This window comes from Euprymna scolopes, chromosome 44 (genome assembly GCF_053919585.1).
Source record: "Euprymna scolopes isolate OS-2025 chromosome 44, ASM5391958v1, whole genome shotgun sequence".
Lineage (NCBI taxonomy): Eukaryota > Metazoa > Mollusca > Cephalopoda > Sepiida > Sepiolidae > Euprymna > Euprymna scolopes.
The window spans coordinates 41649004-41661467 of NC_136525.1; the positions used below are offsets into that span (position 1 = coordinate 41649004).

Sequence of the window (12464 nt, forward strand, 5' to 3'; positions counted from 1 at the left end):
TCTACCACTAGTCTTGCACGCTTAAACAGGACCCCAAAATAGTCTGATGAACTTATTGCACTTGTGCACCCCTTGACATAAATAGCCCTGAGTAACCTGACAAACAGCAAAATCCCACCCCTGCTTCCCTGACTGTACTGATATGCAGAACTTTAAATGTAATGTGAACAGACATCTTGTCGCTCAATTCTCTACATAGTGTTCCTATAGATATGGTCCCAAACAGCAGTCGGTTACATGGCAATATGCTTTGCTTGGGAAGAATCTATCTATCCATATATGTGGTGTCAACCTTCTGTCTAATAAGATAATGGCATTTTGCATCTAGTCTGGTACATTGCAGCATCTGCTGTGGCTATGCAGTTCAAAGTTGGAATTGGCTCTCCGGATGCAGGCCTAGGCAGGTGAGAATGAGACCTAGGTGTGTCCAGTTACCATGGTCCTCCTTTCAGTGTTGCAGACAAAGTCTGATGGAAAGGCAAGCTAATATAGTCTGAGCCAACGCAGCTGCAGGAGGTGTCCGAAAGATATTACCATGTTTCACCACCAGCATATACGTACATATATCAAATAGAACACATATATAAAAAAAATACGTTTTGAAGCCATCCAATTCAAAGAATAAACAGTTTAAAATAATGTTTATCCAGATATTTTGGTGAAGAAACTCGCCCTTATAAAGATTTTTTTTACGCCTCATGGTAGTACTGTTAGGTGGGTTGAGTCCGTTTTGTTGTTGTTCAACAGTGTTTTTTTTATAGTCCAGGAATGCACTTGGCATGTGCTATATTTTTTATATATGTGTTCTGCTTGATTTCCCATTTACCAATGCCTTAAACAGGAAACCAACCAATTATTCCTTTAGCACACGCCAAGTGCATTCCTGGACTATAAAAAAAAAAATACTGTTGAACAACAACAAAATGGACTTGTCACGCCTAACAATACCACCAGGAGGTATAAAAAGAAAACCTTGATAAGGGCGAGTTTCTTCACCGAAATGTATCGACATTGTTTTAAGTTGTTTATTCTTTGCATTGGATGGCTTGAAAACATATTTCTATATACGTGTCTGTTGTTTTGTTGATCAACTCGTGAGAAGTCGTAACAGCGGCCCTCCAAACACGCGGCTAGAAATCCAGCAATCATCAAAGGTCACAAAACGGAGAAAACAAGAAACAAAGGCCAAAGACCCTAGTGTTTTGATGTGATGTTGTAAATATAATAAACTAGTTATGACTAAAGTGTCATTTTATTCGAACAAAACACTAAGAAACGGGACCTAATTAGAGTTGGGACACGTTTTTTTTGGGGGGGGGTCACCCTGTATATAAATACTCGTTCACATAAACTTCTCATGATAAAGCTAGAACCCAGAATTAGATGGAATCGAGCAATTGCATCGACAACGGACAACGCCAGACCCAAATGCATCTCATCAGTGACGTGCTCCAGGTCGTCGCACTATGGGCTTCTCAACTCAGGCTGCTTTTATACAGCCTATCTACTCTATTTGCATGTGTGTGGCAAGATTTTGGGAGACCATTTAAAGACGTACACAACATTCCTAGTTTTGAGCATACTGTCATCCGATGTTATTGTTTATTAATAAGTGGCTTGGTTTTAATTTGTTGCAATAAATAATAAATCCACGGTTGAAATATGTTTGCGTATTCCTTGTTTATTGGGATCAGTTCAGGATCATTGAGTATTGTCCGTCTTATATATATATATTATTCCTTAATTGGAAATTTATTTTGAGATGAGCATTATATGCTAATTTTATTTTTATTTCGGACTACTAGTCTCATCTTTATTAGTTGTTGTTTTTTTAATCTTTTATTGGTTCACAACGTTTCGGCCAACTTCCTCTGGCCTTCGTCAGGTGGTAACCGCGACGGATAGGAACTTCGAATCTCCTAACTGCATTCTCAGCCATCACTTTTTTAGTAGTTGTTGTCGTCTCACCACATTTTTGACCAATTACCTCTGGCACGCTTTGGGTGGGATTGAAACCGCTATCTTCAGACAATGTTCATCTGGAACCGTAGAGATTCAACGTCTCTATCAACTGCGCCACGGGGTGCATTCATACTTTTTCATATAAGTGTGTCTGTGTGCGTGTGTTCGTGTGTGGGGGAAGCTATGTGTGAGTGTGTGTGTTTTCTTGTATTGGCCCGTGAAATGTGTTCTATCTTATACCTTGAATAAGCTCTGTTTAGTGTTTGTTTTTGGTAGGGGAATTGTTATGTCATTTTGATTTTTAGATTTTAATTTCTTTCTTTTGTGATTTTCGTTTTAATCTGTTGGGATATCGGTAATAATTGGCGATCAATGAAGGAAAGATTAAGTTTATGGAGTCTGCTGTTATAGGACAGATCTGATAGACTCTGCATCATTCGAATAGCCAGTCTTTAAACTTTCTACATATGCCGGGTATCATGCATTAGATATGGAAAAGAGACATGGAAACCAGTATTCTGACGAGGGAGAACATAAAAATAGAAACTAAAAACTCAGTTCATTGAGTAGAAACGTAAAAAAAATAATTTCGTAGAAACTAAAAAGAAATGGTTTAATGGGTTAATGTTCTTTTGTTGATCAAGTTGTGAGAAGTCGTGACAGCGGTCCTCCAAACACGTGGCTAGAAATCCAACAATCGTCAAAGGTCATAATCCTACTTCTCAACTCAGGCTGCTTTTGTACAGCCTATTGCCCCCATTTGCACGTGTGTAGCAAGATTTCGCAAGACCACAGCTTATAAAATCACAGCCGCCATCTTTAATCTCTCTCTCTATCGCCCGACCTTGCCTGATACACACACATGGTAAGACTTTTGTTTCCTTAACTTAAGACAACATGCCCCCCCCCCTGATCTCTAGATCCCGTTTCATACTCCCTCATCCATTGTGGCAGTCGTATTTCCCATACTTGGCCTCCAAGGTGTCTCACTAACCTTTTGCTGATATCCAGGATATGTCTTGGTACCCCATCTACCGCAATGCTGTTGCTCGTATTACTCCCAGTTACGCATCCTCTGCTCCACTGTGTGGTACATCGTGCCCCTAGGGGCTTCACCCATACTTCATCCCCGAGTTTGATGGTCCCTGTTGCCTCTGTCTCCCTGCTTGCAGGAAGAATCTTGGGATACCTCCAGGAGTATGTGAATATCAACAGATGTGGAACTGTCTCTTGCACTTGTTACGATAACATATTGTATCAGTAGATAGGTTGCTCGGGCAAAATTCTCCCTCTCTCTGCCATTGCCTTTATTGTCCGGTGGTTTCTTTCCACAATCCCATTGCCACTGGCAGCTCTGAAGAGTTGATGGATATTCCATTTCTTCAGTACATCCGCCACTATTACCGATCTAAATGCGGTACCATTGTCGGTTAGCAGCTCTTCTACCGAACCTCACTCCAGAAACACCATGTCAAGGGCTGCCACTAATTCGCTGGCCATTTCACCTCGCAGCCTTCTCCATAGGGCAAAGCGTCCAGTTTCTAGTCACACTTAGTCTTCCAGCTTCATGTATGCTTGGAGCAGGGTCAATTAACTGACATCTGTCGCAGTCCTGACCACTTTCTTTACTTGTTCCTTGGTGACACTCAGGTCGAATTTTCTCATCAGGTACAACGTCCTTTCTATCGCATATGATGAAGATCGTACAACCTTTGCATCCCAGAATTATCCAGATCAGACACTGCACCAACATCCTCATATTTGGACACGAGCCAGCACTTTTTCACTCGCATGAGAACATCTGCTCTGTTCTTCTCAGAGGCCACCTTGATTACACACAGCTTCAGAGAAAACTCCTGCATCAGCTCAGCCAGCATCCCAAGCCTGTGCTTCACCAGTATCACTGCTGCCTCTTTCGTCTGTACCCTCTTACCATTTGAAATCATTGATTTTAACCAGGCAAACACAATGGCAGAGTCTGTTTTGACACAGACGTCGTGTAGTCCCCATTTCAAGGCCAGATTCACTTCTTTGGTAACAGCATCCAATTCTGCCACATTAATGTGGTTAGCATTAACCTTCTTCCTCAGCCAGGCTGCATCCTCTGCAACCACTCCACCCACTTCCAAGGCGACACCTGTTGCAATGCTGCTTGCATCACGCCACACGACTCCATCCAGTGTTCGCGGCATGTTCCATGTTCCCCAAACTGGTTCTTACCTTTTCACTGCTTTCTTTTTCTTCTAAATTAAAAGCTATATCAAAATTTGAATTTAACTTTAAGTATTATGGTATCTGTTCAGTGCACATTTACCTATAAGTATGGCAAACCACTTATAATTCAATGGCTGTAAGTTTTTTTTAAAAAAATAAACAATTATAAACAGAATGACTCATAGAATGCAACCATCTATCTATCTATCTATATATATATATATATATATATATATATATATATATATATAACGACAAATGCAATGTGATATTAATCTTCGATTAAGGTGGTCATTCTTCCTTCTACTTTATCGTCCCATCCTCTTCCTTTGGCATGCCTCTTGATGTAGCTGCATGCTGGTCTAAGCCAGCCGGAAACAGGATAATGCCCGATCAGCCTGCTGCGTATGGAAAAAAGCTCCTGCTTGTTGAGCTCTTCTTTCATTTGCGGGATCTCATTCTCCCTTTGAAATTTCAGGCCACTCGACGCACTTCATTTCAGCTTTAGCCCCAAGGCCACTTCCCTGTCCAATTCTTCGGGTGGCTTGAAACTTCTTCAAGTGACCCACCACTTCCTTTGCAGTCACTAAAGTTTTATTTACAAGAATGTTATCGATGTACAAGCTCACGGCACCATCTCCCTTCCCCATTTTCTCCAGAACCTTCCTCAGACTGGTTGACATGATCTTGGGTGTCGAGTTCAACCCGAATCCTACTCTTGTAAGGGAGTAGGTTCTGCCTTTATATCTGACTAACTGATACTTCCAGAATTTCTTGGCGACGCGGAGTTGCAAGTAGGCAGATTTTAGATCAACCAACACAGTCGCACCATTCATTTGCCTCCATTCTGTAATGGTCTCACTGCATACATCTATAGTGTTACCCCCAGTATGGCACTGAACCTGTTGATTCAACTCTCAGAAATCTAGAACTGGTCTGACCTTCCCTTTTGTTGGTTGCAGAACGGCCATAAATGACAAAATGTCCAATTCGACATCATCCGTCCACAGCAACGGTATACCCTCCTCAATCCATTTGTCCATTTCGCATTCAAAATCTGCTTTTGCTTAACCTTTGAGCGAATTATTGTAGCATACAACCCTGTTTGTTGGTGGTTTATTCTTTCATGCCCATTTCACTGATTCCTGTAGAATTCCGCTTGAAAATCCGGATCATTGATCGATATCCATCTCTTTTCTCCGGCCTCTTTGAGCCCTTCGTTGACCTGCTTTGTCCCTGCGCACCCTGCTGGTCCGAACCTCATTCCATTGGTACTAAATATGACACCTCCAAGTCGGCATATTACATCCATTCCAACAATCGCTTGGATGTCAGGCACCAGTTAGTCGGCGATAACCGCATAGAACCTGATCCGGTGATCCTCAATTTCAATCATGACGCTCCTCTTCCTTCGGCGCTTCACTCATGACTACTTCGCCTTTCTCTTTCCATCCTCCGACCAGCCATGCGTGCACCATAGTAATGGTACAGCCAGTGTTGATCAGGGCCACAACTTTTTGTCCTTCCACAACAATCTCTCATTTGGGCATCTGCTGCAAGCACACCATTATTCCCGAGACAGAGCAACCGTTGGCACTTTGGCTCCCCTTTGCCAGTTTCCCGGACTCGTGCAGTTCACTGTCATGTGACCACTTCAATTACACATGTGGCACACTATCTTTTCGTGGAACCTCCTGCAGTCTCTCTGCAAGTACAGGCCCCCACATTCGAAACAGGCACGTTGCAGTCTTGGCCAACTTCGCTCACATCCTTCCACACTATTGCCACTGTTCCTATGCACTCAGAGGGTTGGGTGCTCACTAATATTTTCTCAATTGGGAGCAGCTCGCTCACCCTCAAGGTCTTGACACTCGGGACCTGCTCAACTTCTTGGAAATCTTCTCCAGTAACCCGGTGACAAATGCCATCTTGGCCACGTGACTTACTGCCTGCCTCCTAATTCCTGATAGCTCCACCAATCATTAGTGAAGAGTCATACTCTGCACCTCTTTCAACAACGTTTACAAATGAATTCGCATTATCGCCATAGTCGTCATCAAAAGTTTTTAGCCTCATAGGGGATGTCCTTTTCTCTTTCCTGCAACCCCTTTCTCACAGAAGAGATGTTGCAAGTTTGTCTCTGCTTTATCGTTATTTTCATGGAAGGTGCTCGACTGAGCTCCAATCTATAGCCAAACTTTCACAAGAAACACCTGTCTAGCAGAAAACACTATCAATAATTAACCTCACTCTTTATCTGTGCCTAAACCTAAACGTAGATTCCATGAACAAAGCTTCTTTCTTAGAACTGCACGCCTGTGGAATTGTCTTCCGTTTTCCTGCTTTCCAGCTGACTACAATATGGTTGTCTTCAAGTCTAACGTAAACAAGTTTTTGATGAGCCGTTCCATATAAGTTTACAAATTTACCGAAATTCCATTACTAACGATTACTATATTGTCCAATTTTCTACTGTACCCTCTTTAACCCTTATCCTCGAGTAGCCTCTTGGCCTTGATAATTGGTGATGCCTATGTAAAAAACAAAACAAAAAAAGAACGTCAATTTAATGAGATATTTCAGCCTTTTTTAGATCATATAATATTAAATTATTTCGATAAAAAAAAAGAACGTTAATGGGATATTTCAGCCTCTTTTCGATCATATAATATTAAATTGAGTTATTTCGATAAAAAAAGAACGTTAATGGGATATTTCAGCCTCTTTTCGATTATATAATATTAAATTGAGTTATTTCGATAAAAAAAAAAGGTTTTATACTTCATCTTCACGTTATAATCATCATTATTTTCAGTTTAACTTCTCTTTTACGTGTTGGACGGCAGTGTCACCACATGCTAAACCTGCTCAATAATAATCGTTGAACCCAACACTGTTTTCATGACCTTCTTTGCGTTTATCTTTTCCTCTGGTCGTGTCATTCTATCGTACATTGCTGCAGTTTTACAACTATAAAAAAATACTAGCATTTCAGCCCGGCGTTGCCCGGTTGTTTGGAGGTGTACGTTGAGCAAAAAAAAAAAAAGAAAAAAAAGCAGTCAATTTTTTAAACTTTGATCCCTATTATGACCCCTTAACATTTATTGTTTTGGGCTCAAATCAAGTTATTAAGTTAGATCCATGTCCAAGGAACCTATACCTAAAATTTCAAGTGTTTAGACCGAAAATTGTCGGAGGAGTTTGGTAGAGTTCTCAAAGGTCAAATCGTTGAACTTTGACCCCTTAACAGCCAAACTTCTGGCCGAAAACCGATCACAAAGATTTTCCCAAATCTCAGTACCCTTTATATCAAATTTCGAGTCTGTAGACTTAAAATTGACAGAAAAAATTGTTTAGGCCTAAAATTGTCGGAGGAGTTTGGTAGAGTTCTCAAAGGTCAAGGTTGAACTTTTACCCCTTAACAGCCAAACTTCTGGCCGAAAACCAATCACAAAGATTTTCCCAAATCTCAGTACCCTGTATATCAAATTTCGAGTCTGTAGACTTAAAATTGACAGAGTTATTGCTTAGGGAAACGTACAAAGACAGACAGACAGCAGACAAACAGACACGTTCACTTTTATAGATAGATAGATAGATAGATAGATAGATAGATAGATAGATAGATAGATAGATAAAGCAGCTCAAAATACAAACTCAAGAAAAACAAAAGATTCCAATGCACAATGTAGAAGAACAGAGGCTTAGATTCCATGAGATTCTGACGAATAACAAACAAGTTCCTTTTAGTAATTGAAAATTTACCACTTTTTCTAATTTCTAACTTCAAAATATTGGGGTCTCATACAAAATAAATAAATGTTTATCATGTTTTTATATTTGATGTTGTTGGAAGAAATATGGATTTCTTTTCCTCTTTAGCATTTATTGATCTTTCTTGTTTAACTTTGGGAGAGGGGCCAAGTAAATAATAATAAACAAATCTGCCCCCCCTTTTTTTTTCTTTCGAATACAGAGTGCTCACCTTTTTAGAAGAGTTGGACGTTTCTTCACATTAAAATAATTAATTAAAACAAAAAAAAAAAAAGAGGGAAAAACCAAACAAACTGTGTTTGACTTTGTCACCGTGACGTGTTAAGTAGTTTGAGTGAGAGGCGAAGAAGCGAATCCAGAACATTTTCAAAGTAGAGACGGTATAATAATTGACACCGGATTTCGGAAGAAATTAATTGAAGGGAAAAAGAAAAAAGAAAATCATCCCAGGCATTACATCTTTCTTTCGGAGAATAAAAATCATAAAGACAAATGACTTTGTGTGTAACTTTGTGGGCGGGGCCAAATAAATAATGATAATAAAAAAAAATCGGGAACTTTTAAAATAATGAACAAAATAATAGTTGACACCGTACTGGTCAAGTACAGCGTGTTGCCCTTTTTAGAAGGGTTGGATTTCCTTTACATTTAGAAAAAAAAAGATAAAAAGAAAGTGTTTAACCTTTGTCCTCGCGGAAGATGGGAGTGGGTGTGGAGAATTAAATAAATTAAAAATCCGGAACATTTTAAAAGATGGGACGAAGTAATAATAAACACCGGATCACGGAAGAAACTAATTTACGGGAGAAAAAAAAAAAGGAATTACACCGCTTCTTTTGTATTATTATTTATTTATTTTTATTTTGCTATCAACAAGCTAAACGTCTTATTTCTGTGCGGTTCCCACCTACGTAGACGTGTTTCTATGTATGTATGTATATATATGTACACATCTATTTAATCATATTCGTCATTTTAAAATAGATTAAAAAAAAAAAAAAGTAGCCAATCCAGTCACCGTTTATAAATAGCTTTTATTATTTATTCCATTTCTAAAATCAGTAAAATAAATAGAAATATATCTAAAAAGTTTTTAAAAAGAAACACGTATGTGTTATGGCGATCTGAGAATCTCTGGAATTATTGATAATATAAATGTCAAAATCTATTTATTTAATTAACTGACATTGGATTTTAAAACAAACATAGGGAGACCTAACCTAAAAAGGTAAGTTATTATTGTATATTAATAATAATATATTTGTTTCTTCAGGTTATATATATATATATATATATATATATATATATATATATATATATATATATATATATATATTGGAAAAAAAAGAAGCGCTTTTCAAACACCTGATTTGTTTGTTCCATTGTACTATAGAGACTGTTGTAATATCTCACTACATTTTATATATGATTTTTATCCCAGATCTTTGTATTAACAAAACGGCACTTATGCAGAATACGGACCGTGCTGAAATAACGTTTTTTTTTTTCTTTTTTTTTTTTTTTTTAGAAACATATTCTTAGCATAGATATTCTGGGGGGGGGGGCATTTTTAACTATTTTGTACGCTCACCTAACAAACGATACCGTAAAAAAATTGACTTTAACTTGAAAATCTTATTTAAAAAAAAAAAATATCGCGGTCCGTACACTGCACAAGTACCTTCAATATTTATTGTTATATATTATTAATATAAACAAATTTACATGGTCTTGCTGGACATGCTAATGTTTCGGACAAATGGTCGGTTAAAACCAGAAGTCCTCGTCAGGCGACTTGATAAATGGCTTGTGCAGTTTACGGATCGTGCTGAAATAATTATTTAGAAAGCCAGAAAGGGGACTTTGTAAAAATTGGACGTGTCAAAAAATGGGCGTTTTGTCGGTACTCGTGTAGTTTACGGACCGTGCTGAAATAATGTTATTTAGAAACGGCTTTCAGAATAAACACTCCCCCAACCTCGAAAACCGTTCTTAACATGGGGAGGTTGGAGTAATGTCGTTCTTAACATGAGGTGGTGGTGGGGGGTGTTAATACTATGCTGGGGCTGGTCGTAAAAAATACCTTATTATTTAGCCATTCTTGACATGGAAAAAAGGTGGGGGTTGTTTGTTTTTTAGATACTCTGTACTTTCACCTAACAATTTAATAATTGTGCTTCTTGTCAAGAATTCTCTATATTTAAAAAAACAAAACAAAACAAAATAAATAAATAAAAGAAAAATCTCTATGATGTACGTTCCCGTGTACACCAAAAATCAATGAAGTGAAGTTGATTAGTTTTATTTTATTTTTATTTTTGGTAACCGTGCTGAAATAATGTTATTTAGAAAGCCATTCTTAACATGAGGAGGGGAGGGTATTTTGTACAACCTACTTTGATTAAATTTAAAAATACTATTTTAAAATAACACGGGTCAATAAGTGCACTAGCACTAACCATTCTTAACATGGAGAGAGACGGGTGTTTTGTAACTATTCTGTAATTTCACCTAATAAATTAATAATACGAAAAGATATCGTGAAACTTTAATTTAACTTGAAAATACTATTTAAAAATAGCACGGTTCAATAAGTGCATAAGCAGCTTATTTTATTTATTTTATTATTTATTTATTTTTTTTTACGGGAAATTCTGGACAAAGCACTAACAAAAGATACTATGAACATGGAATTCAACTTGACAATCCTATCTTAAAAAAATCACGGTTCGTAAACTGCACAAGTACCTTGAATTATATAAAATAAAGGGAGGTGCTTGTTAAGACGACAAACAGGGGTGTTTGTTAAAACAACAGTACTTACGTGTCATGTCGAAAATATTAATATATCCAAAAATTACGAAAGTTCATAGAGTAAAATAATTGCTATTTTGCTTTTATTAAAAAAAAAAAAAATGACTATCGCTATGGTCTAAAACAGTACCTCTACCTCAGCCATTACAATGGTAAAAAGGCAGATAAGTATGTCCCCTGTATTCGCAATCTTCAAGCTGTTTAGTAAACAGCCTGTTTACATCTAGGGAAAATGCAATTTCCGCTAATTTTCCGTAAAAATGACTTTTAATAAATAATTTTCTGCTTGATGAATTTTCGTAATTTTTTTAATGTATTACTATTTTCGACATGACAAGTAAGTACTGTTTTTGCTTAAAACCATATTAAAAAACAAACAAAAACGATCTGTCGCTGTCGACTCTATCTTAAGTTCTTAACTAACTAGCATCTAAAGGAAAACGAATTTTAAAAAGTCCGGTACTTATGCAGAATACGGATCGTGCTGAATCAATAACGTTATTACTTAGAAAGTCATTCTTAACATGGAATTTTTTTTCAGTACTTTCATCTGACAATTTGATAAACAAAAGATACCGTAGAAATTGAATTTAATTTGAAAATTTTATCTAAGAACGGTTCGTATTATGCAAAAATCCAATTAATTAAATGAATACTTCTACGGGATTTGAACTGACCAGTTTTGTTTGTGTCCCCCCTCCTCAAATAAAAACAAAAATACGGTGATTTTCTAAAATACCCCCCCCCCCAAAAAAGAAGAAATTGTGAAATAAATATACAATAAATAACTGTTATCAAAGGCAAGAAGGTTACTCTTCTACCTACCCGGATAAGTTTTTTTGTGTGTGTGTGTTTTAACTTAGTTTAAAGTGTTTTTGTTTTTTAACTTAATAAAATAAAGTTAGTCTAAAGTCTGTCCAGTTAGAACGAAAACAAAATGGCGGTTTTGCCATAGTAAAGCATTGATGATCGTTCAAAAATCGAAAATTAAACAATACTGATAAAAACACATCCAATATAAATGTCACCAATCGTGTGGAAATCCATGCTTCCGTTCAGTCTTGAAAGACAAAGGATATCCCTGTAGGGGCAGTAGCGCGTGTAATTGTGAGGCAAGAGTTGCGCAATCACAACCACATCTCCTGAATCAGCACTGTTTAAGTCCAGTGGCAAGGAGAAGACCAGGACGACTGGAAACAATGCCGAGATAAGCGGAGAGCACATACAGCACCTGGAAGTCCCAAATGGTCACCCATTTAGTACTGACCAGGTTCAACGTTACTTAACTTCGATGATTCAGCGGGAACCGGTGTGTCAACGTGATTATGCCGTATAAATCGTGCGGAAATGTAATGTTCTGCCAGTATATTGTTTAATTTTCGAGTGATTATCGATGCTCATTGCTCAACTATAGCTTTAATGAGACATTTTGTTTTTCGTTCTAACTCGACAGGCTTTACAGTACACAGTACACTAGTTTCATTTTTAACTAAAAAAAACAAAAACTTTAAAATGTTATTTTTTTTCAACCCAAACAAACACAGTGCCACTTGGATGTAAAGGACAAAATTTTCAGGGATACTATATAGGGAGTTGAGCAACAAAATGCCTGTTTACATTACACTTGATTTTCTGCATGTCGGTACAGTCGAGGAAGCAGGGACCTGGAAGGGAATTCCAAAGTCTAGCAGTTCGAAGAA

The 12464-nt window shown here is 37.6% G+C and overlaps 1 protein-coding gene across 2 annotated transcripts in view; it reads left to right on the forward strand.

The window, feature by feature from the left end:
- The first annotated feature begins 8752 nt into the window (after positions 1 to 8752).
- Positions 8753 to 12464, forward strand: part of LOC145268811 (EVI5-like protein) — a 663419-nt gene continuing 659707 nt past the window's right edge. The window contains exon 1 of one of the 2 annotated variants that reach the window (XM_080124436.1): positions 8753 to 9178. The gene's annotated coding sequence lies outside the window, so the exon portion shown is untranslated. The remainder of the gene's footprint in view (positions 9179 to 12464) is intronic. The other variant, XM_080124431.1, reaches the window with a different exon arrangement.